This window comes from Danio rerio, chromosome 19 (genome assembly GCF_052040795.2).
Source record: "Danio rerio strain M-AB ecotype USA chromosome 19, GRCz13ab, whole genome shotgun sequence".
NCBI classification, from domain to species: Eukaryota; Metazoa; Chordata; class Actinopteri; order Cypriniformes; family Danionidae; genus Danio; species Danio rerio.
Window position 1 is genome coordinate 19736258 of NC_141039.2, and position 23712 is coordinate 19759969.

The 23712-nt window shown below is 35.1% G+C and overlaps 1 long non-coding RNA gene across 1 annotated transcript; it reads right to left on the reverse strand.

Annotated features, from left to right (window-relative positions):
* Window positions 1–12250: 12250 nt before the first annotated feature.
* Window positions 12251–23494, reverse strand: LOC148679784 (uncharacterized). The gene is made up of 3 exons (XR_015945340.1): window positions 22745–23494; window positions 19282–20328; window positions 12251–12584 (listed from the first exon to the last, which is right to left on the reverse strand). It is a non-coding gene; the product is annotated as an uncharacterized LOC148679784 (long non-coding RNA).
* Window positions 23495–23712: the final 218 nt, after the last annotated feature.

Below are 23712 nucleotides of genomic sequence, written 5' to 3' on the forward strand. Positions count from 1 at the left end.
TTAAAGCAAGTTGCAAGTGAAAATCTATGTCTCTGACTGAGTTTGCATTACTGTGATTTGACCACTCTGCTGGCTGAGATAAGCTCATTTTCAACGTCCAATTCAGAATGTAATAAAACCAGATCCAGCTATAAAATGCATCATTCTTTTTTGTTTTAGACAACATTTCATGCACTGTTAAACATGTTAAAGCAAGTTGCAAGTGAAAATCTATGTCTCTGACTGAGTTTGCATTACTGTGATTTGACCTCTCTGCTGGCTGAGATAAGCTCATTTTCAACGTCCAATTCAGAATGTAATAAAACCAGATCCAGCCATAAAATGCATCATTCTTTTTTGTTTTAGACAACATTTCATGCACTGTTAAACATATTTAAAGCAAGTTGCAAGTGAAAATCTATGTCTCTGACTGAGTTTGCATTACTGTGATTTGACCTCTCTGCTGGCTGAGATAAGCTCATTTTCAACGTCCAATTCAGAATGTAATAAAACCAGATCCAGCCATAAAATGCATCATTCTTTTTTGTTTTAGACAACATTTCATGCACTGTTAAACATGTTAAATCAAGTTGCAAGTGAAAATCTATGTCTCTGACTGAGTTTGCATTACTGTGATTTGACCTCTCTGCTGGCTGAGATAAGCTAATTTTCAACGTCCAATTCAGAATGTAATAACACCAAATCCAGCTATATAATGCATCATTCTTTTTTGTTTCAGACAACATTTCATGCACTGTTAAACATGTTAAAGCAAGTTGCAAGTGAAAATCTATGTCTCTGACTGAGTTTGCATTACTGTGATTTGACCTCTCTGCTGGCTGAGATAAGCTCATTTTCAACGTCCAATTCAGAATGTAATAAAACCAGATCCAGCCATAAAATGCATCATTCTTTTTTGTTTTAGACAACATTTCATGCACTGTTAAACATATTTAAAGCAAGTTGCAAGTGAAAATCTATGTCTCTGACTGAGTTTGCATTACTGTGATTTGACCTCTCTGCTGGCTGAGATAAGCTCATTTTCAACGTCCAATTCAGAATGTAATAAAACCAGATCCAGCCATAAAATGCATCATTCTTTTTTGTTTTAGACAACATTTCATGCACTGTTAAACATGTTAAATCAAGTTGCAAGTGAAAATCTATGTCTCTGACTGAGTTTGCATTACTGTGATTTGACCTCTCTGCTGGCTGAGATAAGCTAATTTTCAACGTCCAATTCAGAATGTAATAACACCAAATCCAGCTATATAATGCATCATTCTTTTTTGTTTCAGACAACATTTCATGCACTGTTAAACATGTTAAAGCAAGTTGCAAGTGAAAATCTATGTCTCTGACTGAGTTTGCATTACTGTGATTTGACCTCTCTGCTGGCTGAGATAAGCTCATTTTCAACGTCCAATTCAGAATGTAATAAAACCAGATCCAGCCATAAAATGCATCATTCTTTTTTGTTTCAGACAACATTTCATGCACTGTTAAACATGTTAAAGCAAGTTGCAAGTGAAAATCTATGTCTCTGACTGAGTTTGCATTACTGTGATTTGACCTCTCTGCTGGCTGAGATAAGCTCATTTTCAACGTCCAATTCAGAATGTAATAAAACCTGATCCAGCTATAAAATGCATCATTCTTTTTTGTTTCAGACAACATTTCATGCACTGTTAAACATGTTAAAGCAAGTTGCAAGTGAAAATCTATGTCTCTGACTGAGTTTGCATTACTGTGATTTGACCTCTCTGCTGGCTGAGATAAGCTCATTTTCAACGTCCAATTCAGAATGTAATAAAACCTGATCCAGCTATAAAATGCATCATTCTTTTTTGTTTTAGACAACATTTCATGCACTGTTAAACATGTTAAAGCAAGTTGCAAGTGAAAATCTATGTCTCTGACTGAGTTTGCATTACTGTGATTTGACCTCTCTGCTGGCTGAGATAAGCTCATTTTCAACGTCCAATTCAGAATGTAATAAAACCAGATCCAGCCATAAAATGCATCATTCTTTTTTGTTTTAGACAACATTTCATGCACTGTTAAACATGTTAAAGCAAGTTGCAAGTGAAAATCTATGTCTCTGACTGAGTTTGCATTATTGTGATTTGACCTCTCTGCTGGCTGAGATAAGCCCATTTTCAACGTCCAATTCAGAATGTAATAAAACCAGATCCAGCCATAAAATGCATCATTCTTTTTTGTTTTAGACAACATTTCATGCACTGTTAAACATGTTAAAGCAAGTTGCAAGTGAAAATCTATGTCTCTGACTGAGTTTGCATTACTGTGATTTGACCTCTCTGCTGGCTGAGATAAGCTCATTTTCAACGTCCAATTCAGAATGTAATAAAACCTGATCCAGCTATAAAATGCATCATTCTTTTTTATTTTAGACAACATTTCATGCACTGTTAAACATGTTAAAGCAAGTTGCAAGTGAAAATCTATGTCTCTGACTGAGTTTGCATTACTGTGATTTGACCTCTCTGCTGGCTGAGATAAGCTCATTTTCAACGTCCAATTCAGAATGTAATAAAACCAGATCAAGCCATAAAATGCATCATTCTTTTTTGTTTTAGACAACATTTCATGCACTGTTAAACATGTTAAAGCAAGTTGCAAGTGAAAATCTATGTCTCTGACTGAGTTTGCATTACTGTGATTTGACCTCTCTGCTGGCTGAGATAAGCTCATTTTCAACGTCCAATTCAGAATGTAATAACACCAAATCCAGCTATATAATGCATCATTCTTTTTTGTTTCAGACAACATTTCATGCACTGTTAAACATGTTAAAGCAAGTTGCAAGTGAAAATCTATGTCTCTGACTGAGTTTGCATTACTGTGATTTGACCTCTCTGCTGGCTGAGATAAGCTCATTTTCAACGTCCAATTCAGAATGTAATAAAACCAGATCCAGCCATAAAATGCATCATTCTTTTTTGTTTTAGACAACATTTCATGCACTGTTAAACATGTTAAAGCAAGTTGCAAGTGAAAATCTATGTCTCTGACTGAGTTTGCATTACTGTGATTTGACCTCTCTGCTGGCTGAGATAAGCTCATTTTCAACGTCCAATTCAGAATGTAATAACACCAAATCCAGCTATATAATGCATCATTCTTTTTTGTTTCAGACAACATTTCATGCACTGTTAAACATGTTAAAGCAAGTTGCAAGTGAAAATCTATGTCTCTGACTGAGTTTGCATTACTGTGATTTGACCTCTCTGCTGGCTGAGATAAGCTCATTTTCAACGTCCAATTCAGAATGTAATAAAACCAGATCCAGCTATAAAATGCATCATTCTTTTTTGTTTTAGACAACATTTCATGCACTGTTAAACATGTTAAAGCAAGTTGCAAGTGAAAATCTATGTCTCTGACTGAGTTTGCATTACTGTGATTTGACCTCTCTGCTGGCTGAGATAAGCTCATTTTCAACGTCCAATTCAGAATGTAATAAAACCAGATCCAGCCATAAAATGCATCATTCTTTTTTGTTTTAGACAACATTTCATGCACTGTTAAACATGTTAAAGCAAGTTGCAAGTGAAAATCTATGTCTCTGACTGAGTTTGCATTACTGTGATTTGACCTCTCTGCTGGCTGAGATAAGCTCATTTTCAACGTCCAATTCAGAATGTAATAAAACCTGATCCAGCTATAAAATGCATCATTCTTTTTTATTTTAGACAACATTTCATGCACTGTTAAACATGTTAAAGCAAGTTGCAAGTGAAAATCTATGTCTCTGACTGAGTTTGCATTACTGTGATTTGACCTCTCTGCTGGCTGAGATAAGCTCATTTTCAACGTCCAATTCAGAATAAAATAAAACCAGATCCAGCCATAAAATGCATCATTCTTTTTTGTTTTAGACAACATTTCATACACTGTTAAACATGTTAAAGCAAGTTGCAAATGAAAATCTATGTCTCTGACTGAGTTTGCATTACTGTGATTTGACCTCTCTGCTGGCTGAGATAAGCTCATTTTCAACGTCCAATTCAGAATGTAATAAAACCAGATCCAGCCATAAAATGCATCATTCTTTTTTGTTATAGACAACATTTCATGCACTGTTAAACATGTTAAAGCAAGTTGCAAGTGAAAATCTATGTCTCTGACTGAGTTTGCATTACTGTGATTGGACCTCTCTGCTGGCTGAGATAAGCTCATTTTCAACGTCCAATTCAGAATGTAATAAAACTTGATCCAGCTATAAAATGAATCATTCTTTTTTGTTGTAGACAACATTTCATGCACTGTTAAACATGTTAAAGCAAGTTGCAAGTGAAAATCTATGTCTCTGACTGAGTTTGCATTACTGTGATTTGACCTCTCTGCTGGCTGAGATAAGCTCATTTTCAACGTCCAATTCAGAATGTAATAAAACCAGATCCAGCCATAAAATGCATCATTCTTTTTTGTTTTAGACAACATTTCATGCACTGTTAAACATGTTAAAGCAAGTTGCAAGTGAAAATCTATGTCTCTGACTGAGTTTGCATTACTGTGATTTGACCTCTCTGCTGGCTAAGATAAGCTCATTTTCAACGTCCAATTCAGAATGTAATAAAACCAGATCCAGCCATAAAATGCATCATCCTTTTTTGTTTTAGACAACATTTCATGCACTGTTAAACATGTTAAAGCAAGTTGCAAGTGAAAATCTATGTCTCTGACTGAGTTTGCATTACTGTGATTTGACCTCTCTGCTGGCTGAGATAAGCTCATTTTCAACGTCCAATTCAGAATGTAATAAAACTTGATCCAGCTATAAAATGCATCATTCTTTTTTGTTTTAGACAACATTTCATGCACTGTTAAACATGTTAAAGCAAGTTGCAAGTGAAAATCTATGTCTCTGACTGAGTTTGCATTACTGTGATTTGACCTCTCTGCTGGCTGAGATAAGCTCATTTTCAACGTCCAATTCAGAATGTAATAAAACCAGATCCAGCCATAAAATGCATCATTCTTTTTTGTTTTAGACAACATTTCATGCACTGTTAAACATGTTAAAGCAAGTTGCAAGTGAAAATCTATGTCTCTGACTGAGTTTGCATTACTGTGATTTGACCTCTCTGCTGGCTGAGATAAGCTCATTTTCAACGTCCAATTCAGAATGTAATAACACCAAATCCAGCTATATAATGCATCATTCTTTTTTGTTTCAGACAACATTTCATGCACTGTTAAACATGTTAAAGCAAGTTGCAAGTGAAAATCTATGTCTCTGACTGAGTTTGCATTACTGTGATTTGACCTCTGTGCTGGCTGAGATAAGCTCATTTTCAACATCCAATTCAGAATGTAATAAAACCAGATCCAGCCATAAAATGCATCATTCTTTTTTGTTTTAGACAACATTTCATGCACTGTTAAACATGTTAAAGCAAGTTGCAAGTGAAAATCTATGTCTCTGACTGAGTTTGCATTACTGTGATTTGACCTCTCTGCTGGCTGAGATAAGCTCATTTTCAACGTCCAATTCAGAATGTAATAAAACCTGATCCAGCTATAAAATGCATCATTCTTTTTTATTTTAGACAACATTTCATGCACTGTTAAACATGTTAAAGCAAGTTGCAAGTGAAAATCTATGTCTCTGACTGAGTTTGCATTACTGTGATTTGACCACTCTGCTGGCTGAGATAAGCTCATTTTCAACGTCCAATTCAGAATGTAATAAAACCAGATCCAGCTATAAAATGCATCATTCTTTTTTGTTTTAGACAACATTTCATGCACTGTTAAACATGTTAAAGCAAGTTGCAAGTGAAAATCTATGTCTCTGACTGAGTTTGCATTACTGTGATTTGACCTCTCTGCTGGCTGAGATAAGCTCATTTTCAACGTCCAATTCAGAATGTAATAAAACCAGATCCAGCCATAAAATGCATCATTCTTTTTTGTTTTAGACAACATTTCATGCACTGTTAAACATATTTAAAGCAAGTTGCAAGTGAAAATCTATGTCTCTGACTGAGTTTGCATTACTGTGATTTGACCTCTCTGCTGGCTGAGATAAGCTCATTTTCAACGTCCAATTCAGAATGTAATAAAACCAGATCCAGCCATAAAATGCATCATTCTTTTTTGTTTTAGACAACATTTCATGCACTGTTAAACATGTTAAATCAAGTTGCAAGTGAAAATCTATGTCTCTGACTGAGTTTGCATTACTGTGATTTGACCTCTCTGCTGGCTGAGATAAGCTAATTTTCAACGTCCAATTCAGAATGTAATAACACCAAATCCAGCTATATAATGCATCATTCTTTTTTGTTTCAGACAACATTTCATGCACTGTTAAACATGTTAAAGCAAGTTGCAAGTGAAAATCTATGTCTCTGACTGAGTTTGCATTACTGTGATTTGACCTCTCTGCTGGCTGAGATAAGCTCATTTTCAACGTCCAATTCAGAATGTAATAAAACCAGATCCAGCCATAAAATGCATCATTCTTTTTTGTTTCAGACAACATTTCATGCACTGTTAAACATGTTAAAGCAAGTTGCAAGTGAAAATCTATGTCTCTGACTGAGTTTGCATTACTGTGATTTGACCTCTCTGCTGGCTGAGATAAGCTCATTTTCAACGTCCAATTCAGAATGTAATAAAACCTGATCCAGCTATAAAATGCATCATTCTTTTTTGTTTCAGACAACATTTCATGCACTGTTAAACATGTTAAAGCAAGTTGCAAGTGAAAATCTATGTCTCTGACTGAGTTTGCATTACTGTGATTTGACCTCACTGCTGGCTGAGATAAGCTCATTTTCAACGTCCAATTCAGAATGTAATAAAACCTGATCCAGCTATAAAATGCATCATTCTTTTTTGTTTTAGACAACATTTCATGCACTGTTAAACATGTTAAAGCAAGTTGCAAGTGAAAATCTATGTCTCTGACTGAGTTTGCATTACTGTGATTTGACCTCTCTGCTGGCTGAGATAAGCTCATTTTCAACGTCCAATTCAGAATGTAATAAAACCAGATCCAGCCATAAAATGCATCATTCTTTTTTGTTTTAGACAACATTTCATGCACTGGTAAACATGTTAAAGCAAGTTGCAAGTGAAAATCTATGTCTCTGACTGAGTTTGCATTATTGTGATTTGACCTCTCTGCTGGCTGAGATAAGCCCATTTTCAACGTCCAATTCAGAATGTAATAAAACCAGATCCAGCCATAAAATGCATCATTCTTTTTTGTTTTAGACAACATTTCATGCACTGTTAAACATGTTAAAGCAAGTTGCAAGTGAAAATCTATGTCTCTGACTGAGTTTGCATTACTGTGATTTGACCTCTCTGCTGGCTGAGATAAGCTCATTTTCAACGTCCAATTCAGAATGTAATAAAACCAGATCCAGCCATAAAATGCATCATTCTTTTTTGTTTTAGACAACATTTCATGCACTGTTAAACATGTTAAAGCAAGTTGCAAGTGAAAATCTATGTCTCTGACTGAGTTTGCATTACTGTGATTTGACCTCTCTGCTGGCTGAGATAAGTTCATTTTCAACGTCCAATTCAGAATGTAATAAAACCAGATCCAGCCATAAAATGCATCATTCTTTTTTGTTTTAGACAACATTTCATGCACTGTTAAACATGTTAAAGCAAGTTGCAAGTGAAAATCTATGTCTCTGACTGAGTTTGCATTACTGTGATTTGACCTCTCTGCTGGCTGAGATAAGCTCATTTTCAACGTCCAATTCAGAATGTAATAAAACCTGATCCAGCCATAAAATGCATCATTCTTTTTTGTTTTAGACAACATTTCATGCACTGTTAAACATGTTAAAGCAAGTTGCAAGTGAAAATCTATGTCTCTGACTGAGTTTGCATTACTGTGATTTGACCTCTGTGCTGGCTGAGATAAGCTCATTTTCAACGTCCAATTCAGAATGTAATAAAACCTGATCCAGCCATAAAATGCATCATTCTTTTTTGTTTTAGACAACATTTCATGCACTGTTAAACATGTTAAAGCAAGTTGCAAGTGAAAATCTATGTCTCTGACTGAGTTTGCATTACTGTGATTTGACATCTCTGCTGGCTGAGATAAGCTCATTTTCAACATCCAATTCAGAATGTAATAAAACCAGATCCAGCCATAAAATGCATCATTGTTTTTTGTTTTAGACAACATTTCATGCACTGTTAAACATGTTAAAGCAAGTTGCAAGTGAAAATCTATGTCTCTGACTGAGTTTGCATTACTGTGATTTGACCTCTCTGCTGGCTGAGATAAGCTCATTTTCAACGTCCAATTCAGAATGTAATAAAACCTGATCCAGCTATAAAATGCATCATTCTTTTTTATTTTAGACAACATTTCATGCACTGTTAAACATGTTAAAGCAAGTTGCAAGTGAAAATCTATGTCTCTGACTGAGTTTGCATTACTGTGATTTGACCTCTCTGCTGGCTGAGATAAGCTCATTTTCAACGTCCAATTCAGAATAAAATAAAACCAGATCCAGCCATAAAATGCATCATTCTTTTTTGTTTTAGACAACATTTCATGCACTGTTAAACATGTTAAAGCAAGTTGCAAGTGAAAATCTATGTCTCTGACTGAGTTTGCATTACTGTGATTTGACCTCTCTGCTGGCTGAGATAAGCTCATTTTCAACGTCCAATTCAGAATGTAATAAAACCAGATCCAGCTATAAAATGCATCATTCTTTTTTGTTTTAGACAACATTTCATGCACTGTTAAACATGTTAAAGCAAGTTGCAAGTGAAAATCTATGTCTCTGACTGAGTTTGCATTACTGTGATTTGACCTCTCTGCTGGCTGAGATAAGCTCATTTTCAACGTCCAATTCAGAATGTAATAAAACCAGATCCAGCCATAAAATGCATCATTCTTTTTTGTTTTAGACAACATTTCATGCACTGTTAAACATGTTAAAGCAAGTTGCAAGTGAAAATCTATGTCTCTGACTGAGTTTGCATTACTGTGATTTGACCTCTCTGCTGGCTGAGATAAGCTCATTTTCAACGTCCAATTCAGAATGTAATAAAACCAGATCCAGCTATAAAATGCATCATTCTTTTTTGTTTTAGACAACATTTCATGCACTGTTAAACATGTTAAAGCAAGTTGCAAGTGAAAATCTATGTCTCTGACTGAGTTTGCATTACTGTGATTTGACCTCTCTGCTGGCTGAGATAAGCTCATTTTCAACGTCCAATTCAGAATGTAATAAAACCAGATCAAGCCATAAAATGCATCATTCTTTTTTGTTTTAGACAACATTTCATGCACTGTTAAACATGTTAAAGCAAGTTGCAAGTGAAAATCTATGTCTCTGACTGAGTTTGCATTACTGTGATTTGACCTCTCTGCTGGCTGAGATAAGCTCATTTTCAACGTCCAATTCAGAATGTAATAAAACCAGATCCAGCCATAAAATGCATCATTCTTTTTTGTTTTAGACAACATTTCATGCACTGTTAAACATGTTAAAGCAAGTTGCAAGTGAAAATCTATGTCTCTGACTGAGTTTGCATTACTGTGATTTGACCTCTCTGCTGGCTGAGATAAGCTCATTTTCAACGTCCAATTCAGAATGTAATAACACCAGATCCAGCTATAAAATGCATCATTCTTTTTTGTTTTAGACAACATTTCATGCACTGTTAAACATGTTAAAGCAAGTTGCAAGTGAAAATCTATGTCTCTGACTGAGTTTGCATTACTGTGATTTGACCTCTCTGCTGGCTGAGATAAGCTCATTTTCAACGTCCAATTCAGAATGTAATAAAACCAGATCCAGCCATAAAATGCATCATTCTTTTTTGTTTTAGACAACATTTCATGCACTGTTAAACATGTTAAAGCAAGTTGCAAGTGAAAATCTATGTCTCTGACTGAGTTTGCATTACTGTGATTTGACCTCTCTGCTGGCTGAGATAAGCTCATTTTCAACGTCCAATTCAGAATGTAATAAAACCTGATCCAGCTATAAAATGCATCATTCTTTTTTATTTTAGACAACATTTCATGCACTGTTAAACATGTTAAAGCAAGTTGCAAGTGAAAATCTATGTCTCTGACTGAGTTTGCATTACTGTGATTTGACCTCTCTGCTGGCTGAGATAAGCTCATTTTCAACGTCCAATTCAGAATAAAATAAAACCAGATCCAGCCATAAAATGCATCATTCTTTTTTGTTTTAGACAACATTTCATACACTGTTAAACATGTTAAAGCAAGTTGCAAATGAAAATCTATGTCTCTGACTGAGTTTGCATTACTGTGATTTGACCTCTCTGCTGGCTGAGATAAGCTCATTTTCAACGTCCAATTCAGAATGTAATAAAACCAGATCCAGCCATAAAATGCATCATTCTTTTTTGTTATAGACAACATTTCATGCACTGTTAAACATGTTAAAGCAAGTTGCAAGTGAAAATCTATGTCTCTGACTGAGTTTGCATTACTGTGATTGGACCTCTCTGCTGGCTGAGATAAGCTCATTTTCAACGTCCAATTCAGAATGTAATAAAACTTGATCCAGCTATAAAATGAATCATTCTTTTTTGTTGTAGACAACATTTCATGCACTGTTAAACATGTTAAAGCAAGTTGCAAGTGAAAATCTATGTCTCTGACTGAGTTTGCATTACTGTGATTTGACCTCTCTGCTGGCTGAGATAAGCTCATTTTCAACGTCCAATTCAGAATGTAATAAAACCAGATCCAGCCATAAAATGCATCATTCTTTTTTGTTTTAGACAACATTTCATGCACTGTTAAACATGTTAAAGCAAGTTGCAAGTGAAAATCTATGTCTCTGACTGAGTTTGCATTACTGTGATTTGACCTCTCTGCTGGCTAAGATAAGCTCATTTTCAACGTCCAATTCAGAATGTAATAAAACCAGATCCAGCCATAAAATGCATCATCCTTTTTTGTTTTAGACAACATTTCATGCACTGTTAAACATGTTAAAGCAAGTTGCAAGTGAAAATCTATGTCTCTGACTGAGTTTGCATTACTGTGATTTGACCTCTCTGCTGGCTGAGATAAGCTCATTTTCAACGTCCAATTCAGAATGTAATAAAACTTGATCCAGCTATAAAATGCATCATTCTTTTTTGTTTTAGACAACATTTCATGCACTGTTAAACATGTTAAAGCAAGTTGCAAGTGAAAATCTATGTCTCTGACTGAGTTTGCATTACTGTGATTTGACCTCTCTGCTGGCTGAGATAAGCTCATTTTCAACGTCCAATTCAGAATGTAATAAAACCAGATCCAGCCATAAAATGCATCATTCTTTTTTGTTTTAGACAACATTTCATGCACTGTTAAACATGTTAAAGCAAGTTGCAAGTGAAAATCTATGTCTCTGACTGAGTTTGCATTACTGTGATTTGACCTCTCTGCTGGCTGAGATAAGCTCATTTTCAACGTCCAATTCAGAATGTAATAACACCAAATCCAGCTATATAATGCATCATTCTTTTTTGTTTCAGACAACATTTCATGCACTGTTAAACATGTTAAAGCAAGTTGCAAGTGAAAATCTATGTCTCTGACTGAGTTTGCATTACTGTGATTTGACCTCTCTGCTGGCTGAGATAAGCTCATTTTCAACGTCCAATTCAGAATGTAATAAAACCAGATCCAGCCATAAAATGCATCATTCTTTTTTGTTTTAGACAACATTTCATGCACTGTTAAACATGTTAAAGCAAGTTGCAAGTGAAAATCTATGTCTCTGACTGAGTTTGCATTATTGTGATTTGACCTCTCTGCTGGCTGAGATAAGCCCATTTTCAACGTCCAATTCAGAATGTAATAAAACCAGATCCAGCCATAAAATGCATCATTCTTTTTTGTTTTAGACAACATTTCATGCACTGTTAAACATGTTAAAGCAAGTTGCAAGTGAAAATCTATGTCTCTGACTGAGTTTGCATTACTGTGATTTGACCTCTCTGCTGGCTGAGATAAGCTCATTTTCAACGTCCAATTCAGAATGTAATAAAACCAGATCCAGCCATAAAATGCATCATTCTTTTTTGTTTTAGACAACATTTCATGCACTGTTAAACATGTTAAAGCAAGTTGCAAGTGAAAATCTATGTCTCTGACTGAGTTTGCATTACTGTGATTTGACCTCTCTGCTGGCTGAGATAAGCTCATTTTCAACGTCCAATTCAGAATGTAATAAAACCAGATCCAGCCATAAAATGCATCATTCTTTTTTGTTTTAGACAACATTTCATGCACTGTTAAACATGTTAAAGCAAGTTGCAAGTGAAAATCTATGTCTCTGACTGAGTTTGCATTACTGTGATTTGACCTCTCTGCTGGCTGAGATAAGCTCATTTTCAACGTCCAATTCAGAATGTAATAAAACCTGATCCAGCCATAAAATGCATCATTCTTTTTTGTTTTAGACAACATTTCATGCACTGTTAAACATGTTAAAGCAAGTTGCAAGTGAAAATCTATGTCTCTGACTGAGTTTGCATTACTGTGATTTGACCTCTGTGCTGGCTGAGATAAGCTCATTTTCAACGTCCAATTCAGAATGTAATAAAACCTGATCCAGCCATAAAATGCATCATTCTTTTTTGTTTTAGACAACATTTCATGCACTGTTAAACATGTTAAAGCAAGTTGCAAGTGAAAATCTATGTCTCTGACTGAGTTTGCATTACTGTGATTTGACCTCTCTGCTGGCTGAGATAAGCTCATTTTCAACATCCAATTCAGAATGTAATAAAACCAGATCCAGCCATAAAATGCATCATTGTTTTTTGTTTTAGACAACATTTCATGCACTGTTAAACATGTTAAAGCAAGTTGCAAGTGAAAATCTATGTCTCTGACTGAGTTTGCATTACTGTGATTTGACCTCTCTGCTGGCTGAGATAAGCTCATTTTCAACGTCCAATTCAGAATGTAATAAAACCAGATCAAGCCATAAAATGCATCATTCTTTTTTGTTTTAGACAACATTTCATGCACTGTTAAACATGTTAAAGCAAGTTGCAAGTGAAAATCTATGTCTCTGACTGAGTTTGCATTACTGTGATTTGACCTCTCTGCTGGCTGAGATAAGCTCATTTTCAACGTCCAATTCAGAATGTAATAACACCAAATCCAGCTATATAATGCATCATTCTTTTTTGTTTCAGACAACATTTCATGCACTGTTAAACATGTTAAAGCAAGTTGCAAGTGAAAATCTATGTCTCTGACTGAGTTTGCATTACTGTGATTTGACCTCTCTGCTGGCTGAGATAAGCTCATTTTCAACGTCCAATTCAGAATGTAATAAAACCAGATCCAGCCATAAAATGCATCATTCTTTTTTGTTTTAGACAACATTTCATGCACTGTTAAACATGTTAAAGCAAGTTGCAAGTGAAAATCTATGTCTCTGACTGAGTTTGCATTACTGTGATTTGACCTCTCTGCTGGCTGAGATAAGCTCATTTTCAACGTCCAATTCAGAATGTAATAACACCAAATCCAGCTATATAATGCATCATTCTTTTTTGTTTCAGACAACATTTCATGCACTGTTAAACATGTTAAAGCAAGTTGCAAGTGAAAATCTATGTCTCTGACTGAGTTTGCATTACTGTGATTTGACCTCTCTGCTGGCTGAGATAAGCTCATTTTCAACGTCCAATTCAGAATGTAATAAAACCAGATCCAGCTATAAAATGCATCATTCTTTTTTGTTTTAGACAACATTTCATGCACTGTTAAACATGTTAAAGCAAGTTGCAAGTGAAAATCTATGTCTCTGACTGAGTTTGCATTACTGTGATTTGACCTCTCTGCTGGCTGAGATAAGCTCATTTTCAACGTCCAATTCAGAATGTAATAAAACCAGATCCAGCCATAAAATGCATCATTCTTTTTTGTTTTAGACAACATTTCATGCACTGTTAAACATGTTAAAGCAAGTTGCAAGTGAAAATCTATGTCTCTGACTGAGTTTGCATTACTGTGATTTGACCTCTCTGCTGGCTGAGATAAGCTCATTTTCAACGTCCAATTCAGAATGTAATAAAACCTGATCCAGCTATAAAATGCATCATTCTTTTTTATTTTAGACAACATTTCATGCACTGTTAAACATGTTAAAGCAAGTTGCAAGTGAAAATCTATGTCTCTGACTGAGTTTGCATTACTGTGATTTGACCTCTCTGCTGGCTGAGATAAGCTCATTTTCAACGTCCAATTCAGAATAAAATAAAACCAGATCCAGCCATAAAATGCATCATTCTTTTTTGTTTTAGACAACATTTCATACACTGTTAAACATGTTAAAGCAAGTTGCAAATGAAAATCTATGTCTCTGACTGAGTTTGCATTACTGTGATTTGACCTCTCTGCTGGCTGAGATAAGCTCATTTTCAACGTCCAATTCAGAATGTAATAAAACCAGATCCAGCCATAAAATGCATCATTCTTTTTTGTTATAGACAACATTTCATGCACTGTTAAACATGTTAAAGCAAGTTGCAAGTGAAAATCTATGTCTCTGACTGAGTTTGCATTACTGTGATTGGACCTCTCTGCTGGCTGAGATAAGCTCATTTTCAACGTCCAATTCAGAATGTAATAAAACTTGATCCAGCTATAAAATGAATCATTCTTTTTTGTTGTAGACAACATTTCATGCACTGTTAAACATGTTAAAGCAAGTTGCAAGTGAAAATCTATGTCTCTGACTGAGTTTGCATTACTGTGATTTGACCTCTCTGCTGGCTGAGATAAGCTCATTTTCAACGTCCAATTCAGAATGTAATAAAACCAGATCCAGCCATAAAATGCATCATTCTTTTTTGTTTTAGACAACATTTCATGCACTGTTAAACATGTTAAAGCAAGTTGCAAGTGAAAATCTATGTCTCTGACTGAGTTTGCATTACTGTGATTTGACCTCTCTGCTGGCTAAGATAAGCTCATTTTCAACGTCCAATTCAGAATGTAATAAAACCAGATCCAGCCATAAAATGCATCATCCTTTTTTGTTTTAGACAACATTTCATGCACTGTTAAACATGTTAAAGCAAGTTGCAAGTGAAAATCTATGTCTCTGACTGAGTTTGCATTACTGTGATTTGACCTCTCTGCTGGCTGAGATAAGCTCATTTTCAACGTCCAATTCAGAATGTAATAAAACTTGATCCAGCTATAAAATGCATCATTCTTTTTTGTTTTAGACAACATTTCATGCACTGTTAAACATGTTAAAGCAAGTTGCAAGTGAAAATCTATGTCTCTGACTGAGTTTGCATTACTGTGATTTGACCTCTCTGCTGGCTGAGATAAGCTCATTTTCAACGTCCAATTCAGAATGTAATAAAACCAGATCCAGCCATAAAATGCATCATTCTTTTTTGTTTTAGACAACATTTCATGCACTGTTAAACATGTTAAAGCAAGTTGCAAGTGAAAATCTATGTCTCTGACTGAGTTTGCATTACTGTGATTTGACCTCTCTGCTGGCTGAGATAAGCTCATTTTCAACGTCCAATTCAGAATGTAATAACACCAAATCCAGCTATATAATGCATCATTCTTTTTTGTTTCAGACAACATTTCATGCACTGTTAAACATGTTAAAGCAAGTTGCAAGTGAAAATCTATGTCTCTGACTGAGTTTGCATTACTGTGATTTGACCTCTGTGCTGGCTGAGATAAGCTCATTTTCAACATCCAATTCAGAATGTAATAAAACCAGATCCAGCCATAAAATGCATCATTCTTTTTTGTTTTAGACAACATTTCATGCACTGTTAAACATGTTAAAGCAAGTTGCAAGTGAAAATCTATGTCTCTGACTGAGTTTGCATTACTGTGATTTGACCTCTCTGCTGGCTGAGATAAGCTCATTTTCAACGTCCAATTCAGAATGTAATAAAACCTGATCCAGCTATAAAATGCATCATTCTTTTTTATTTTAGACAACATTTCATGCACTGTTAAACATGTTAAAGCAAGTTGCAAGTGAAAATCTATGTCTCTGACTGAGTTTGCATTACTGTGATTTGACCACTCTGCTGGCTGAGATAAGCTCATTTTCAACGTCCAATTCAGAATGTAATAAAACCAGATCCAGCTATAAAATGCATCATTCTTTTTTGTTTTAGACAACATTTCATGCACTGTTAAACATGTTAAAGCAAGTTGCAAGTGAAAATCTATGTCTCTGACTGAGTTTGCATTACTGTGATTTGACCTCTCTGCTGGCTGAGATAAGCTCATTTTCAACGTCCAATTCAGAATGTAATAAAACCAGATCCAGCCATAAAATGCATCATTCTTTTTTGTTTTAGACAACATTTCATGCACTGTTAAACATATTTAAAGCAAGTTGCAAGTGAAAATCTATGTCTCTGACTGAGTTTGCATTACTGTGATTTGACCTCTCTGCTGGCTGAGATAAGCTCATTTTCAACGTCCAATTCAGAATGTAATAAAACCAGATCCAGCCATAAAATGCATCATTCTTTTTTGTTTAAGACAACATTTCATGCACTGTTAAACATGTTAAATCAAGTTGCAAGTGAAAATCTATGTCTCTGACTGAGTTTGCATTACTGTGATTTGACCTCTCTGCTGGCTGAGATAAGCTAATTTTCAACGTCCAATTCAGAATGTAATAACACCAAATCCAGCTATATAATGCATCATTCTTTTTTGTTTCAGACAACATTTCATGCACTGTTAAACATGTTAAAGCAAGTTGCAAGTGAAAATCTATGTCTCTGACTGAGTTTGCATTACTGTGATTTGACCTCTCTGCTGGCTGAGATAAGCTCATTTTCAACGTCCAATTCAGAATGTAATAAAACCAGATCCAGCCATAAAATGCATCATTCTTTTTTGTTTCAGACAACATTTCATGCACTGTTAAACATGTTAAAGCAAGTTGCAAGTGAAAATCTATGTCTCTGACTGAGTTTGCATTACTGTGATTTGACCTCTCTGCTGGCTGAGATAAGCTCATTTTCAACGTCCAATTCAGAATGTAATAAAACCTGATCCAGCTATAAAATGCATCATTCTTTTTTGTTTCAGACAACATTTCATGCACTGTTAAACATGTTAAAGCAAGTTGCAAGTGAAAATCTATGTCTCTGACTGAGTTTGCATTACTGTGATTTGACCTCACTGCTGGCTGAGATAAGCTCATTTTCAACGTCCAATTCAGAATGTAATAAAACCTGATCCAGCTATAAAATGCATCATTCTTTTTTGTTTTAGACAACATTTCATGCACTGTTAAACATGTTAAAGCAAGTTGCAAGTGAAAATCTATGTCTCTGACTGAGTTTGCATTACTGTGATTTGACCTCTCTGCTGGCTGAGATAAGCTCATTTTCAACGTCCAATTCAGAATGTAATAAAACCAGATCCAGCCATAAAATGCATCATTCTTTTTTGTTTTAGACAACATTTCATGCACTGGTAAACATGTTAAAGCAAGTTGCAAGTGAAAATCTATGTCTCTGACTGAGTTTGCATTATTGTGATTTGACCTCTCTGCTGGCTGAGATAAGCCCATTTTCAACGTCCAATTCAGAATGTAATAAAACCAGATCCAGCCATAAAATGCATCATTCTTTTTTGTTTTAGACAACATTTCATGCACTGTTAAACATGTTAAAGCAAGTTGCAAGTGAAAATCTATGTCTCTGACTGAGTTTGCATTACTGTGATTTGACCTCTCTGCTGGCTGAGATAAGCTCATTTTCAACGTCCAATTCAGAATGTAATAAAACCAGATCCAGCCATAAAATGCATCATTCTTTTTTGTTTTAGACAACATTTCATGCACTGTTAAACATGTTAAAGCAAGTTGCAAGTGAAAATCTATGTCTCTGACTGAGTTTGCATTACTGTGATTTGACCTCTCTGCTGGCTGAGATAAGTTCATTTTCAACGTCCAATTCAGAATGTAATAAAACCAGATCCAGCCATAAAATGCATCATTCTTTTTTGTTTTAGACAACATTTCATGCACTGTTAAACATGTTAAAGCAAGTTGCAAGTGAAAATCTATGTCTCTGACTGAGTTTGCATTACTGTGATTTGACCTCTCTGCTGGCTGAGATAAGCTCATTTTCAACGTCCAATTCAGAATGTAATAAAACCTGATCCAGCTATAAAATGCATCATTCTTTTTTGTTTTAGACAACATTTCATGCACTGTTAAACATGTTAAAGCAAGTTGCAAGTGAAAATCTATGTCTCTGACTGAGTTTGCATTACTGTGATTTGACCTCTCTGCTGGCTGAGATAAGCTCATTTTCAACGTCCAATTCAGAATGTAATAAAACCTGATCCAGCTATAAAATGCATCATTCTTTTTTGTTTTAGACAACATTTCATGCACTGTTAAACATGTTAAAGCAAGTTGCAAGTGAAAATCTATGTCTCTGACTGAGTTTGCATTACTGTGATTTGACCTCTCTGCTGGCTGAGATAAGCTCATTTTCAACGTCCAATTCAGAATGTAATAAAATCTGATCCAGCTATTAAATGCATCATTCTTTTTTGTTTTAGACAACATTTCATGCACTGTTAAACATGTTAAAGCAAGTTGCAAGTGAAAATCTATGTCTCTGACTGAGTTTGCATTACTGTGATTTGACCTCTCTGCTGGCTGAGATAAGCTCATTTTCAACGTCCAATTCAGAATGTAATAAAACCAGATCCAGCCATAAAATGCATCATTCTTTTTTGTTTTAGACAACATTTCATGCACTGTTAAACATGTTAAAGCAAGTTGCAAGTGAAAATCTATGTCTCTGACTGAGTTTGCATTACTGTGATTTGACCTCTCTGCTGGCTGAGATAAGCTCATTTTCAACGTCCAATTCAGAATGTAATAAAACCAGATCCAGCTATAAAATGCATCATTCTTTTTTGTTTTAGACAACATTTCATGCACTGTTAAACATGTTAAAGCAAGTTGCAAGTGAAAATCTATGTCTCTGACTGAGTTTGCATTACTGTGATTTGACCTCTGTGCTGGCTGAGATAAGCTCATTTTCAACGTTCATATCAGAATGTAATAAAACCAGATCCAGCCACTAAAATGCATCATTCTTTTTGTTTTAGACAACATTTCATGCACTGTTAAATATGTTTAGGAAAGTTGCAAGTGAAAATCTATGTCTCTGACTGAGTTTGCATTACTGCTTATTTTGACCTCTGCTGGCTGAGAACAGCTCATTTTCAACGTTCAATTCAGAATGTGATAAAACCAGATCCAGCTATAAAATGCATCATTCTTTTTTGTTTTAGACAACATTTCATGCACTGTTAAACATGTTAAAGCAAGTTGCAAGTGAAAATCTATGTCTCTGACTGAGTTTGCATTACTGTGATTTGACCTCTCTGCTGGCTGAGATAAGCTCATTTTCAACGTCCAATTCAGAATGTAATAAAACCAGATCCAGCCATAAAATGCATCATTCTTTTTTGTTTTAGACAACATTTCATGCACTGTTAAACATGTTAAAGCAAGTTGCAAGTGAAAATCTATGTCTCTGACTGAGTTTGCATTACTGTGATTTGACCTCTCTGCTGGCTGAGATAAGCTCATTTTCAACGTCCAATTCAGAATGTAATAAAACTTGATCCAGCTATAAAATGAATCATTCTTTTTTGTTGTAGACAACATTTCATGCACTGTTAAACATGTTAAAGCAAGTTGCAAGTGAAAATCTATGTCTCTGACTGAGTTTGCATTACTGTGATTTGACCTCTCTGCTGGCTGAGATAAGCTCATTTTCAACGTCCAATTCAGAATGTAATAAAACCAGATCCATCTATAAAATGCATCATTCTTTTTTGTTTTAGACAACATTTCATGCACTGTTAAACATGTTAAAGCAAGTTGCAAGTGAAAATCTATGTCTCTGACTGAGTTTGCATTACTGTGATTTGACCTCTCTGCTGGCTGAGATAAGCTCATTTTCAACGTCCAATTCAGAATGTAATAAAACCAGATCAAGCCATAAAATGCATCATTCTTTTTTGTTTTAGACAACATTTCATGCACTGTTAAACATGTTAAAGCAAGTTGCAAGTGAAAATCTATGTCTCTGACTGAGTTTGCATTACTGTGATTTGACCTCTCTGCTGGCTGAGATAAGCTCATTTTCAACGTCCAATTCAGAATGTAATAACACCAAATCCAGCTATATAATGCATCATTCTTTTTTGTTTCAGACAACATTTCATGCACTGTTAAACATGTTAAAGCAAGTTGCAAGTGAAAATCTATGTCTCTGACTGAGTTTGCATTACTGTGATTTGACCTCTCTGCTGGCTGAGATAAGCTCATTTTCAACGTCCAATTCAGAATGTAATAAAACCAGATCCAGCCATAAAATGCATCATTCTTTTTTGTTTTAGACAACATTTCATGCACTGTTAAACATGTTAAAGCAAGTTGCAAGTGAAAATCTATGTCTCTGACTGAGTTTGCATTACTGTGATTTGACCTCTCTGCTGGCTGAGATAAGCTCATTTTCAACGTCCAATTCAGAATGTAATAACACCAAATCCAGCTATATAATGCATCATTCTTTTTTGTTTCAGACAACATTTCATGCACTGTTAAACATGTTAAAGCAAGTTGCAAGTGAAAATCTATGTCTCTGACTGAGTTTGCATTACTGTGATTTGACCTCTCTGCTGGCTGAGATAAGCTCATTTTCAACGTCCAATTCAGAATGTAATAAAACCAGATCCAGCTATAAAATGCATCATTCTTTTTTGTTTTAGACAACATTTCATGCACTGTTAAACATGTTAAAGCAAGTTGCAAGTGAAAATCTATGTCTCTGACCTAGTTTGCATTACTGTGATTTGACCTCTCTGCTGGCTGAGATAAGCTCATTTTCAACGTCCAATTCAGAATGTAATAAAACCAGATCCAGCCATAAAATGCATCATTCTTTTTTGTTTTAGACAACATTTCATGCACTGTTAAACATGTTAAAGCAAGTTGCAAGTGAAAATCTATGTCTCTGACTGAGTTTGCATTACTGTGATTTGACCTCTCTGCTGGCTGAGATAAGCTCATTTTCAACGTCCAATTCAGAATGTAATAAAACCTGATCCAGCTATAAAATGCATCATTCTTTTTTATTTTAGACAACATTTCATGCACTGTTAAACATGTTAAAGCAAGTTGCAAGTGAAAATCTATGTCTCTGACTGAGTTTGCATTACTGTGATTTGACCTCTCTGCTGGCTGAGATAAGCTCATTTTCAACGTCCAATTCAGAATAAAATAAAACCAGATCCAGCCATAAAATGCATCATTCTTTTTTGTTTTAGACAACATTTCATACACTGTTAAACATGTTAAAGCAAGTTGCAAGTGAAAATCATGTCTCTGACTCAGTTTGCATTACTGTGATTTGACCTCTCTGCTGGCTGAGATAAGCTCATTTTCAACGTCCAATTCAGAATGTAATAAAACCAGATCCAGCCATAAAATGCATCATTCTTTTTTGTTATAGACAACATTTCATGCACTGTTAAACATGTTAAAGCAAGTTGCAAGTGAAAATCTATGTCTCTGACTGAGTTTGCATTACTGTGATTGGACCTCTCTGCTGGCTGAGATAAGCTCATTTTCAACGTCCAATTCAGAATGTAATAAAACTTGATCCAGCTATAAAATGAATCATTTTTTTTTGTTGTAGACAACATTTCATGCACTGTTAAACATGTTAAAGCAAGTTGCAAGTGAAAATCTATGTCTCTGACTGAGTTTGCATTACTGTGATTTGACCTCTCTGCTGGCTGAGATAAGCTCATTTTCAACGTCCAATTCAGAATGTAATAAAACCAGATCCAGCCATAAAATGCATCATTCTTTTTTGTTTTAGACAACATTTCATGCACTGTTAAACATGTTAAAGCAAGTTGCAAGTGAAAATCTATGTCTCTGACTGAGTTTGCATTACTGTGATTTGACCTCTCTGCTGGCTAAGATAAGCTCATTTTCAACGTCCAATTCAGAATGTAATAAAACCAGATCCAGCCATAAAATGCATCATCCTTTTTTGTTTTAGACAACATTTCATGCACTGTTAAACATGTTAAAGCAAGTTGCAAGTGAAAATCTATGTCTCTGACTGAGTTTGCATTACTGTGATTTGACCTCTCTGCTGGCTGAGATAAGCTCATTTTCAACGTCCAATTCAGAATGTAATAAAACTTGATCCAGCTATAAAATGCATCATTCTTTTTTGTTTTAGACAACATTTCATGCACTGTTAAACATGTTAAAGCAAGTTGCAAGTGAAAATCTATGTCTCTGACTGAGTTTGCATTACTGTGATTTGACCTCTCTGCTGGCTGAGATAAGCTCATTTTCAACGTCCAATTCAGAATGTAATAAAACCAGATCCAGCCATAAAATGCATCATTCTTTTTTGTTTTAGACAACATTTCATGCACTGTTAAACATGTTAAAGCAAGTTGCAAGTGAAAATCTATGTCTCTGACTGAGTTTGCATTACTCTGATTTGACCTCTCTGCTGGCTGAGATAAGCTCATTTTCAACGTCCAATTCAGAATGTAATAAAACCTGATCCAGCTATAAAATGCATCATTCTTTTTTGTTTTAGACAACATTTCATGCACTGTTAAACATGTTAAAGCAAGTTGCAAGTGAAAATCTGTCTCTGACTGAGTTTGCATTACTGTGATTTGACCTCTCTGCTGGCTGAGATAAGCTCATTTTCAACGTCCAATTCAGAATGTAATAAAACCAGATCCAGCTTTTAAATGCATCATTCTTTTTTGTTTTAGACAACATTTCATGCACTGTTAAACATGTTAAAGCAAGTTGCAAGTGAAAATCTATGTCTCTGACTGAGTTTGCATTACTGTGATTTGACCTCTCTGCTGGCTGAGATAAGCTCATTTTCAACGTCCAATTCAGAATGTAATAAAACCAGATCCAGCTATAAAATGCATCATTCTTTTTTGTTTTAGACAACATTTCATGCACTGTTAAACATGTTAAAGCAAGTTGCAAGTGAAAATCTATGTCTCTGACTGAGTTTGCATTACTGTGATTTGACCTCTCTGCTGGCTGAGATAAGCTCATTTTCAACGTCCAATTCAGAATGTAATAAAACCTGATCCAGCCATAAAATGCATCATTCTTTTTTGTTTTAGACAACATTTCATGCACTGTTAAACATGTTAAAGCAAGTTGCAAGTGAAAATCTATGTCTCTGACTGAGTTTGCATTACTGTGATTTGACCTCTGTGCTGGCTGAGATAAGCTCATTTTCAACGTCCAATTCAGAATGTAATAAAACCAGATCCAGCCATAAAATGCCTCATTCTTTTTTGTTTTAGACAACATTTCATACACTGTTAAACATGTTAAAGCAAGTTGCAAGTGAAAATCTATGTCTCTGACTGAGTTTGCATTACTGTGATTTGACCTCTCTGCTGGCTGAGATAAGCTCATTTTCAACGTCCAATTCAGAATGTTATAAAACCAGATCCAGCCATAAAATGCATCATTCTTTTTTGTTTTAGACAACATTTCATGCACTGTTAAAAATGTTAAAGCAAGTTGCAAGTGAAAATCTATGTCTCTGACTGAGTTTGCATTACTGTGATTTGACCTCTCTGCTGGCTGAGATAAGCTCATT